Here is a 12,209-nt window from a genome sequence, read left to right as displayed (position 1 = left end):
CCCAAATTAAGGTTTCCAGCTGACTATTTTCACAGCAACTGGGTCACCTCTTTGTTCCAGAAAGCTGCCCTCTGAGAGAGTAACATGTCACTCCCTATTGTGCTGACACCCCTTATGACAGTGTTTTGCTTCCTTTGTGTCTCTCTGGAACAGTTTACAGGATCCTAAATAAACTCATGTCATCCGTGATCCTCAATAAATCTTCATTACCTTACGCCTCAGTTGCTGCTCTAAACATTTCTCCTCCACCCTAATCGTTCCCAAAGTGACCATCACTCTTGCTCAGGTCGAGAAGTTAATAATATTTTATCTCCAATGTGTACATTTAGCCCAGATTTTATTTCCAAGCTTTGCCTTTTTAAAAAAAGTAAATATCATCAGTTTTGCAAAAGAGAAGACATTTTGGAGAGAGATTGAGTGTGAATGATCCATCAAGGGGCCGAATCCTGCTCCCTCCTGTGATGGAGTAAAACAACTGGGAGAGAAATGAGGAATGACTGAGAACGATTGAACCAAGAGATTCTTCCTCAAATGCCCTTCATCCAAATCTCCCCCTCAGAGTTTGAAACCCCAAATTTCTGATGTGGAGCCAACACTTTCTGAATTTTCCCTTGTTCCATTTAAACTTCTGAACATCCACACCCAGTTTGCTGCAGCTTCCAGTTATTTTGGGTCATTTGTGTCTTTCCACCCTCCAAACTGGGGATGGACAAATGCTGTTTCCCCATTTATGGAGGGGATGAATTTGCCTCACTCCTCCTCCCCTGGAGGAAGGGGAAGAAAGGTGGTATCTCCCTAGGAGAGAACATTATGGCCGTTTAGTTACATTGGTTGAATCTGACTAGCTAGTTTGTTTTGCAGATCCTCAAGCTGTTATATTTAATAAATATAACCTACTTATCCACATTTGGTTGTTTTGAATGTTCTTCCTGGTGTGCTGGCAAAAAAGCGTTTGGCCTTCTCTTTTCAGTGGACGATCAAGTTGACCTAATTTGCTGATTCCCCAATCTTGCTCACAGCCTGGAAAGCAGCTCTCCATCAAATGACACACTTTCCCAGATTTTGCAATGCAGTTCTGCTTCCAAAAAACGTTGTCACAAGAAATCTATATTTTACAAAAAGAAAAGTTTGCAAAAATGCATGTTTTAGGAAAACAATCAAAGGAACATACGAACATCAGAAGAGCCTGCAGGATCAGGCCAGTGGCCCATGCAATCGAGCATTCTGTTCTCACAATGGCCAACCAGATACTCATAGGGATGCGGGTGGTACTGTGGTCTAAACCACTGAGCCCCTTGGGCTTGCGACTGGAAGGTCAGAAGCTCAAATCCCTGTGATGGGATGAGCTCCCATTGCTCCGTCCCAGCTCCTGCCAACCTAGCAGTTCGAAAGCACTCCAGTGCAAGTAGATAAATAGGTACTGCTCTGGTGGGAAGGTAAGCACTCTGGTTTCTGTCATGGTGTTCTGTTGCACCAGAAGTGGTTTAGTCATGCTGGCCACATGACCCGGAAAGCTGTCTTGGGACAAACGCCATCTCCCTCGTTCTGAAAGCGAGATGAGCGCTGCACCCCATAGTTTCCTTTGAATGGACTTAACCATCCAGGGGTCCTTTACCCTTTACCTTTTTTTTTACTCATAATGTGAAGCCCGCAAGCAAGGCATGAGTGGCAGGACTGGTCCATCCATGAAATAAGGTGAGGAGTCTGGTTGTGTATGGATGATTTGGAACTTTCCAATAACGGCAGGAACAATAAGTGAAGATAGTCCCAGGAACTGTAAACCAAGGCAGCCCAGGCTTTTCATTTGTCCCTGTTTCCCCTTTTTGCAAAGGTGTCAGGGATGCACTTTTGAAACATTTAGTTCCCTTGGCTTATTAGAACTGACATCCTTTCTTCAGGTTTCATCCACTCCTCCCAAGTCTCTGAATTCAAGTCTCTGAGTTGGGGAAGGGCAGATGCACTCTAATGCATGTGCATGAATGTGACTGGCTGACCTAGGTGGTTTGTGAAATCCATGACTGCATTGAATGAAATGGACAGATACCCACCCCTCCCTAGAGGGGACTGGATTAAATTCCTTTCCCCGTATGCCACAACCCCAGTCCTGATCACATATGGCTGCTGTTTTAAAAATGAAAAAAATTCTCAATAACCTTCCAGATATAAGATATGCAATCGCACATTTCCCATATCGTCTGTTTTCGACCGCTGGCATCTTGTAGTGCCACTCTGCAGCTGTTGAGGTTTCTCTCGAAAATTATGCAGGGATGGCTGTCTGGAATACAATTAGTACAGGAACTAAATTACGAGGCAAATTAGTACAGAGAGGCAATTGCAGGGTAAATGAGTATAGCAGTTTGCCTCTCCTTGGGGGCCTCCAAGACCTTTCTCTCACTACCCAATGATACAAGAGCTCAGGGTCCCCCAGTGGGACTTTTTCAGAACAGATTCAGGAAAGATAAGAGGCAACACTTCCCCATAGAAACATGCAATCTTAGGGAAATTGACTGCTGCAGAAAGTTGCAATGAGCACCACCTTTGAGGGTATTCAAAAAGGGGATTAGATAATTTCATGGAGGATAGATCGTGTGTATGTATAAATCTGCAGAAGAGCTTTCTATGAAGAAGAGCCCCAGGTTCAATCCTCAGGATCTCCAAGTAGGGTTGGAAATTTCGCCTTCATGAGACCTTGGAGCGCTGCTGCCAATCAGTGTAGGCAGAACTGAGCTTGATGGACCCAAGGTTCTGATTCAATATAAAGCAACTTCCCACATTCCCTTTTACTGCATTCTGCCAGGAGGGAGAGGAGGGGCAATGCTGGGTTGCTGTTGCTTGCAATTGCAACCACGAATCTCTGATAATTCCCCCTGGCTGCTTTGGAAAGCACAGTAGAGAGACTAAAGGGTTGGGGGAGTTGGGTATATTTAGCCTGGAGAAGAGGACACTGAAGATGATTGCCATCTTCAAATATCTGGAATGCTGTCACATAGAAGATGGAACAAGCTTGTTTTCTGCTGCTCCACATTTTAAGTCCCGAACCAATGGATTCAAATGACCAGAAAGGAGATTTTGACTCAGCATTAGGAAGAACTTTCTGATGGCAAGAGCCGTTCGACAGTAGAACAGACTCCCTCAGAAGGCAATGGACTCGCCTTCATTGGAGATTTCTAAACAGAGGTGAGGTGGCCATCTGTCAGGGAGTCTTAATTGAGATTCCTGCTTTGCACGGGATTGGACTCGATGGCCTTTGGGATCCCTTCCAGTGCTACAGTTCTATTATTCTATGCTTCCAAGTCAAGGTCATTTGGGAAGGGGGGCAATTTGAAAGTCTTGTCAATGGTGGATAAATGAAATAGTGATGCAGATGTTGGTTATGTTCGTTCCTCTGTACGTCTCTGACCTGGTTTAAAAGCCTTTTGCACCACCATGAACTGGAGTTCATTGGAGAGGCTCTGCTGATTAAGGATCAGTAGGATAAAAAAGGTTTAAAAAAGGTTTAAAAGGTAAAGGACCCCTGGACGGTTAAGTCCAGACAAAGGTGACTATGGGGTTGCGGCGCTCATCTCGGTTTCAGACCGAGGGAGCCGCCATTTGTCCACAGACAGCTTTCTGGGTCATGTGGCTAGCATGACTAAACCGCTTCTGGTGCAACGGGACACTGTGACAGAAACCAGAGTGCACGGAAACACCATTTACCTTCCCGCCACAGCGGTACCTATTTATCTACTTGCACACTGGTGTGCTTTTGAACTGCTGGGTTGGCAGGAGCTGAGACAGAGCAATGGAAGCTCACTCCATCGTGGGGATTCGAACTGCTGACCTTCTGATAGGCAAGCCCAAGAGGCTCAGTGGTTTAGACCACAGCGCCACCCACACCCCCTCATCAGTAGGATTGCCAGTCCACTGATAAAATGTGGTGCTCTCCAGGTCTAGTTGGGCTGCAACTCCCACCACCCCCAATCAATGGCCATGCTGCCTGGGGCTGATGGGAGTTGGAGTCCAGCATCAATTGGAGGGCACCAAGTGGGGGAAGGCTGACCTCCCACCTGGAGAGAGCTCATAACTAGTAATAATGGATAGAGTTATCCTCCATGAATTTGTTTAATCATCTTTTGAAGGCAATCTAAGCTGATGGCCAACCATCTTTCTTAGCTATAGTGCAGGGATGGGGATGCTGTTGAACTCCCAGATCCCATCATCCCTGAACACTGGCCATAGTTTTTTATGGGAGTCTAACAACATCCGGAGGACTCCATGTTGCCTACCTATGGATAGTGAACTAGATGAACCACTGTTTTGGCTTGATATATGGCAGCTTCCTATCCATGACTAGCTAAAGAGAGACTTCATATTCATCAGCATTGTACACCTGAAATGGGCTTTGGATATATTGGACACTGAGGCACCTTTGGGATATCCACGGATGGGCTCCACTTGAACCAGGATGGAACCAGAGCAGCATCAGCCACAGACTGGGAATTCTATCCAACCACTGAAATGGTTACGGTAATCTCTGTTTATTCCTCTTTGGTCCTTTGTGTCTCTCCTGTCAGCCAAAGAGGAAAGAGAAAAATGGCGAGTGTCACAGCTAGAGAACCCTGAAAAGGTCAGAGTCATATTTCAGGATTACCTTTCAGGGCTTTTTTGTGTGTGGCTGAGATCAATATGTAGAAGCATCCTCCTCGACATGATCACAGCTCAAACATTTCCTGCAAGGAACTTGTGGGCCAACATTTTAATAAGTGACCAGGAGTCTGGTTTTGAGACATTTGGGGCTGGCTTTTGTCTTTGGTATCCAACCAAGGTATTTCTAATACTCAGACCACCTGACTTTCTCCCTGGACCCAAATTGCTCTTATTTTGCAAGTGGGAACTCCACCGCTCTGTTTATTAATTGTAAAAATACTGTTGTATTAATGGCTACCAATGGCTACTAGCTGAGATGGCTATGCCCCCCCCCCCACATTCATGACTGCCTTGACTCTTCTTCTTAGGGGGGAAATTCTCCCACACTCTAGGGCAGGAACACCATTCCTGGGGGTTGAAGAAAGGACCTTATGCAAGAGGAGCAGGTGCTCTACTACTGAGCAATTGCCTCTTTATAAAAACACTGCACTGAAAGAATCTGGATGCACTTCTGTATATAATCAGATCACAATGACTTTTTGGCAGTGCTTTATTATCATCATACAGATCTGGGCCAGCCAAGGCACGTGAAAGATGCCAAGGAAGCCAAGGATCTGAAAGTCTTGCCAACCTGTGCACGTTCCAAGACTGGAATTAATTTTAGAGCTTCTCCTGGCTGAAGCAGAATTCTGGAACCTGAAATGAGGGGTAAACCAAATCTAGAGAACAATGAAGGAGCAGGAAGAGCAGAAGGAGAAGGCTATTGAAGGCTACTACTCACAATGACTATGCTCTGACTCCATGGTCCGAGGCAGCCAATATTCTGAATACCAGCTGCTGGAAACCACAGGAGGGGAAAGTGCTCTTACATTTGGGTCCTGCTTGTGGGTTTCCCATAAAGGTCAGCCACTGCGAGAACAGGATACTGGACTGATCTCATTAGCTTCAATGATCCACTTCAGACCTTTGTCAAAGACACCAGGGCTAATTTTAAAACCAACTCAATCATTATTGTGCCCGTCTTCATAATACTCCTGAAATTTTTGCCAAAAGACACATTTTTGTATGCAGTTTTCCCCAATATATGCATTTCGTTGTTTTGCAAAGCAAATCATTTTTATGTGTGTGCCCCCCCCCCACATATGTGCATTTATATGCACACTTTACCTTAGGGCACACCCACACTTCTGTTTGTCTCATGACATCTAGGCACAGGCCGAAGAGGTTTTTCTTCCTGGTTTACTGCTGAATTGCAACAAATGCCAAGGGGGTTTTCTGTGGTTTGACATTTGTTCGGATTCCACAGTAAATCACGGATTTTCCTGGGGAAAGTGGTGGGACAAAAGAAAAGCCTAATGGGCCTGTGCCTTGACATCAGGGACAAATGGAAGACATTGTGGTGCAAAGGGAAATATGGATGAGAGCATTTGAGGGCTCATTTGATTTGATCTTTTGGAAACAGCTCCCTTAAGACTGGATCTGGAGGGTGGGGCAAGGCAGGTGGAAAAAGACATGGACTCACTTTCTAGGTACAGTGGTACCTCAGTTTACAACCACCATTGGTTCTGGAAGTCTGTACTTAACCTGAAGCGTACTTAACCTGAAGCAAACTTTCCCATTGAAAGTAATGGAAAGTGGATTAATCTGTTCCAGAAGGGTCCGCAGAGTGCTCAACCTGAAGCGTACTTAACCCGAGGTATGAGTGTAATTGGTTCCGGAAGTCTGTACTTAACCTGAAGCGTACTTAACCTGAAGTGAACTTTCCCCATTGAAAGTAATGGAAAGTGGATTAATCCCTTCCAGACAGGTCTGCAGAGTACTTAAACTGAAAATACTTAAACCGAGGCGTACTTAAACCGATGTTTGACTGTATGTGAAATGTGAACAAGCCCTTTGCCTATGTATTTTTGCACACATTGCTTGGCTGGAGAACTGCGCTGCAAAATTCCGAAGTACACAGTTCAAAGGATGGCTGTGTTTCAGTTCCTTATTTCACAGAACCATAGAACTGTAGAGTTGGAAGGGATCCAAATGATTGTCTAGCCCAACCCTCTGTGATGATGCTGGCGCTGGTGCTGATTCATTTCCATCCAACCTTTATCTTTAAGGAGCTTAAGTTGGTGTGCATGGTTCCCTCTTCACAAGATAAGTTAGGCTAAGAGGCAGAGACTGGCCCAAGGCCACCTGGTGAGCTTCATGGCTAAGTGGGAATTTGAACCCTGGTCTCTCCCAGGTCCTATAGTCCGATGCTCCGACCACTACAAAAGTGTGAAGTATTCCCCTTGAAATGCAAACAAATCAGCTCTCTTGCCCATTGTTTGATGCCACCTCCAGCTTCCTCTGCTTGGCCTTCCCACCCCTCATTGTGAGGCTATAAAACCTCTGTGCTTTATAATGATGCAGAATTCCTGACTTGCATGGACCTCTGCCCCAGCTACCTCTTTGTCCCCATTCAATTAAGAGCCAGTTCCCCTCTAGGTGCTCAGAAGGGACTTTCCGGAGCCCCAGAGGGCATGTTGCTGGTGATGCTTTGAGCTATCACAGGGACCGACTTGCAGAAGGAAGGCACTTTGGATTGTCTCTGCTCACAATGGAGCCTAATGAGAAAACATGCCACAATGATTATAGATAAAGGCAATTACCACAGCATAATTAGTTCCAAACACAAGAGTTTTTTGTCAAGCGGCCGTGGTGCCATCCTGGAGTATTCTACAGAGTTTTGGCCCCAATCTTTAATCAGCAGAGCCTCTCCAATGAGCTCCGGTTCATGGCGGCGCAAAAGGCTTTTAAACCAGGTCTGAAAAGTGCAAAGGAATAAATAGCCCCAGGGAACCATGCGCAGTACAACAGAAGTTTGCATTGTTATTTCATTTATCCACCATGGATAAATTGTTTCTGCCATCCCACCGCCACCGGGTGACCTTGACTTGCATGCTTTCGAAAGCAGCCAGGAGGAATTATGGGTAACTCTCGGTTGCTTTTGAAAGCTGCAACCCAGCGTTGCCCACTCCTCTACCCCCAGCAGAATATAGCAAAAGGGAACATGGGAAATGGCCTTATACTAAATCAGACCCTTGGTCCATCGAGCTCAGTATTGTCTACACTGACTGGCAGTGGCTCTCCAGGGTTTCTGTCAGAGGATAATATTTCCAGCTCTACTGGAGATGCTGGGAATTGAACCTGGGACCTCCTGCATGCAAAGCAGGGGCTCTAACCACTGAGCTATTGCCTTTCACCTCATAATAAAATAAGAGTCTCGTCCTCATGGTTCTGAATGGAGGGTTGTTTGAAACAGCAACATAAGAAACTTCCTTCTACCATTCGGCTCAGTTTTATCTACAGTGATCAGTTTACAGGAATACAAAACCATAAATTCATACAGCAAGTGCATAAAGAAGTTAAAAACAAGTTGAGGTAGTGTCGCACGAGTCTTGCAACGCCTAAATAAACATCCTGTTTGACTGACTATTGGAGTCTGGATTTTATTGGCTGTCCAGGCTGAACCCATCAATACCAGTTGCTGGAGTGGAGAGGGCTGGGCTAGATGGGCCTGTGGAGTGATCTGGCAGGCTTTTCTTGTTTCCTTAAAGCATCCTGGATTCCTTTAACTGAAGAGGCTCCTTCCGTCGATGGCGGAGCTCTCACCTAAGGCTTTGTCTGAGTTAGGGATGCTACTGAACAACATTTGAGTTCTGCTCCTATGGAATCTTCAGCCTGAGCACTGCATGGAGCTGTCCAGGGTGCTGTCGCTGTGCTCCAAACAGAACATTGATGACTACGGCAGGGGTTCCCAACAAAATTTTCTCGAGGACCCCTCATCGAGCCGCTATTGTGACAAGGACCCCCATTAATTGACTTACTTGCTTGAACATCAAATGCATTATCTTCCTCTTCATCTGTAGGCCTTTGTCGTTTTAATGAACCACTTTTAAACCAACGGTCCATTTTTAACTACGAGAACTGTAGCTTCCGCGAAAAACAACGCTTTGTTTACAAACACTACTCTTTTGCAAAGAGGCAGCGCGTGCCAGGGAGGAGGGAGGGGAATGGAGAAGACAGGGTACCTGCGCAGTAGCGCACAAATGAAGCAGACACGCGCAAAGCATCTTGGGGAGGTGAGCGTTAGTAGAATGTGCGCGCTGCCTCTTTGCAAAACAGTAGTGTTTGTAAAGCGCCACCTAACGGCATACAGCAGAACTACTGCCTCTATCTAATTCTAGTTTTGCGCTAGACTCTGCTCATGCAGGAAGCGGCCAAAACAAAAAATCTGTTATCATACGAAATATATTTAAGATATTTTTTTATTCTAATAGCATCTTGCGGACCCCTCTGGCATAGCTCGCGGACCCCTGGGGGTCCGCGGACCACCTGTTGGGAACCACTGGACTACGGTATTGCTCCCCTAATGGTTTGTATTACACTTAATGTTTGACATTTTATTTTGTCTTCATATGTGTTGGAAACCACCCAGAATGGCTGGGGCAACCCAGCCAGATCATTGGGGTATTATTGTTGGTCTAGACCACTGGTTCCCAAAGTGGGTGGTATTGCCCCATTGAGTGGGTGGGATTACCTAGGGGGCGCAAAAAGGCAAGGGGGCAACAGGGGGCTGCTGGAGATGTACTGACCGCCAGAAATTGAAAAGCTGGTATCACTGGATCAAGTTCCACTACTTGTTTCCATCAGCTGCTGTCCATGTAGCCACATTGGTCTTTCTCAGGGCCGGCCCTAAGGCAAGGCTGGGTGGCGCAATGCGCCAGGCATGCGGCGCCCACCAGACAGCCGCGCTGGGAAATGGGGGGGGGGCAGAGGGATCTTCGCACCACGGCGCCAGGGCACCAGATATGCTTAAGACAGCCCTGGTCTTTCTTGCCTGAAAACTGGTCTCCAGCCCATTAAAAATGGTGGATAGTTGTGTCAGGAGGGAGCTGTCCCTTGAATCCTTGGTGGGAGGGCACCCGATCTCTTCTTGGAGCAGGATCTTCTCCACCAAATGAGGACCACAAGCACCCTCCCCCTACTTAGATGGTTTCCCCATAGGCCGCTGCATTTACCCTGAACCAGCTAGCAACCATTCTGCCCAGGATCGCACAGCAGACGTGACCAGCACCACAATATCTCAGAGGCTCTGGAATGGAGCTGGAGCTCAGAGCATCTTCTGCGCCCTTGCCAAGTTAAATGGCTTTAAGATTAATACCAGCATAAGTAATTGTTTACATTAAACTCCATTATGCTCAATAAATAATTAAGGAATCAGATGGAAAGCTCCGCTTAACATTGGGCAGAGCAAGCAGTGGGAATCTGTGCTAGAGGAGATCACATGTGCGCAAGCAAACTCAAATGCACCCCCCTCCATGCACACATGCGCGCGCACGCACACACCATCTCTTACAGCAAATGAAAACCATCCATATTTTCCCCTCGTTCTTGCATTATGCAGGAGTTGACATTTTCTGGGCATCAGAATGTGTCTCTTGGAGAGGGAATCTGCAGGTGCTGGGATGCGAAGGGAAGCCATATGGATGCCTTCATCCTGCATCCCACTCTTTGGATTCTCTAAACTGTTAAAAAATAAATAAATCATTGTGCAGCTGAGCATGCTCAGATCCACAGGGAGCATCCAAAGTAATGTGCTTAGTAATGGCACCTCACTCTGCCATTGGAGGGAAAGCTTGGCGAGCCCGTTTTCCCATATAACATTTATTGTTTTACATTTAAGAGTCTTTTCCAGGAATTAAACACACTTGGTTGTTTTTTTTAAAAATATATATAAAAAAGACCAGTTTGCTTACCAGAATCTAAGGGGAACATCTCATTTTTTTCCTCTGCTTTGGCAGGTGGCGAATTTAAATGGCATTTTTATGTTTTTGGTGAGAGTTTAGCAAATGGGTTACCAGACTGGTCAAGAAGATACAACCGCAGGAGCATCAGAAGCTGTCTCATACCCTTGGTCTTTGTAGCTCAGTATTGTTTACACTGACTGGCAGCAGCTCTCCGGAGGTTTCAGGAACACCAGCGTGGATTGAACCTGTGTGCTCTTCCACACAGATATGTCCGTTCTCCACCCCTGAACAGGATAATGCACGTGCATTGCTTTGCAACTGATATGCCAACATTAATGATTCATATTTTGCATTTATTTAGCATATTTCCAGTGTCCTTAAATATTTAATTTCCCGCCCTTCAATCTTCACAGCAGACCTGCATGGTAGGCCTGCAGGAGCCTAAGATGGGGGTAGTCTGAGCAGTCTGTGAATATGACACAGCTAGCCTCTAAACTCCTAGTAGGACCTGGGCAAAGAGATTCCAGAGAGTAGCTGCCAGTCAGTGCAAACAGCACTGAGTTAGATGGACCAACAGACCGACTAGGCAGCTTCCGTCTATGGTAGATGGCTTCTCCAAAGTGCGACTCTCTTCCCCACTCCTTCTTTTCCCTTTCTATTCTCCTTTGCACACTCTCTTTCCTTGAATAATTTAAGCAGGATTAAAACCAAACAAACAAACAAACAAACAAACAAACAAACAGAGAAAAGCCACCAGCAGGTGTTAGCAGCACCCCAAATTTCACCTTCCTAATTACTTTAGATCTAGGATTGTTTATTCAGCGCTCTCCTCCCCCCCCATGCCTCCACCCCCCCCCACAATTCACACCATTCCAGGTCATTGATTAATCATGTGCTCCTTGTATAAAATTGCAGCCTGTGCAAATTGAACAATAGTTCAAAGCCAACATTGGGGTCATTGACTTAACGTATTGAAGAAATGTCCATGTCGCATGATATATTCTCGTTCCATGCCATTATGGCTTTATTAGGCTGAGAAGCTGCCTGTTTAGAGAGGATTTGAGCATGCTGTGATCTCTTCTAAGCAAGCCCCTTTGGAGAAAGTTCCACTAGGGGATGTTTCTGAAATCCTGCTCATCTTGATTTCTCTGTGGATTTTCTGCATTGCTTGGTTTTCCTTCCAAAGAAGAATCGGTGTCACCTCTCAGTCTTCTCTTCTCTAGGCCAGGGGTCAGCAAACTTTTTCAGCAGTCCACTGTCCCTCAGACCTTGTGGGGGGCCGGACTATATTTTGGGGGAAAAAATGAATGAATTCCTATGCCCCGCAAATAACCCAGAGGTGCATTTTAAATAAAAGGACACATTCTACTCATGTAAAAACACGCTGATTCCCGGACCGTCCGCAGGCCGGATTTAGAAGGTGATTGGGCCGCATCCGGCCCCCGGGCCTTAGTTTGGGGTTCCCTGCTCTAGGCTAACCACACCTAACTCCCAAAACTGTTCCTCACCAAGTTTGGTTTCCAGACCCTTGATCATCTTGCTCCTCAGCACACTTCCCAGCTTGCCCATCTCCTTCTTAAACTGGGGTGAACTGGACATAGGACTCCAGGTGAGGTCTGACTAAGGCAGAATAGAGTTGTACTATTACTTCCCTTCTGGGTTTGGGTGTTTAGTCTTTGGTGTAACCGGCTAGCACAGGCACCCCCAAACTGCAGCGCTCCAGATGTTTTGGCCTACAACTCCCATGATCCCTAGCTAACAGGACCAGTGGTCAGGGAAGATGGGAATTGTAGTCCCAAA

The sequence above is a fragment of the Zootoca vivipara genome, chromosome 6 (assembly GCF_965207765.1).
Source record: "Zootoca vivipara chromosome 6, rZooViv2.hap1.1, whole genome shotgun sequence".
Taxonomy (NCBI): Eukaryota; Metazoa; Chordata; class Lepidosauria; order Squamata; family Lacertidae; genus Zootoca; species Zootoca vivipara.
This window is presented reverse-complemented; position numbering follows the sequence as displayed.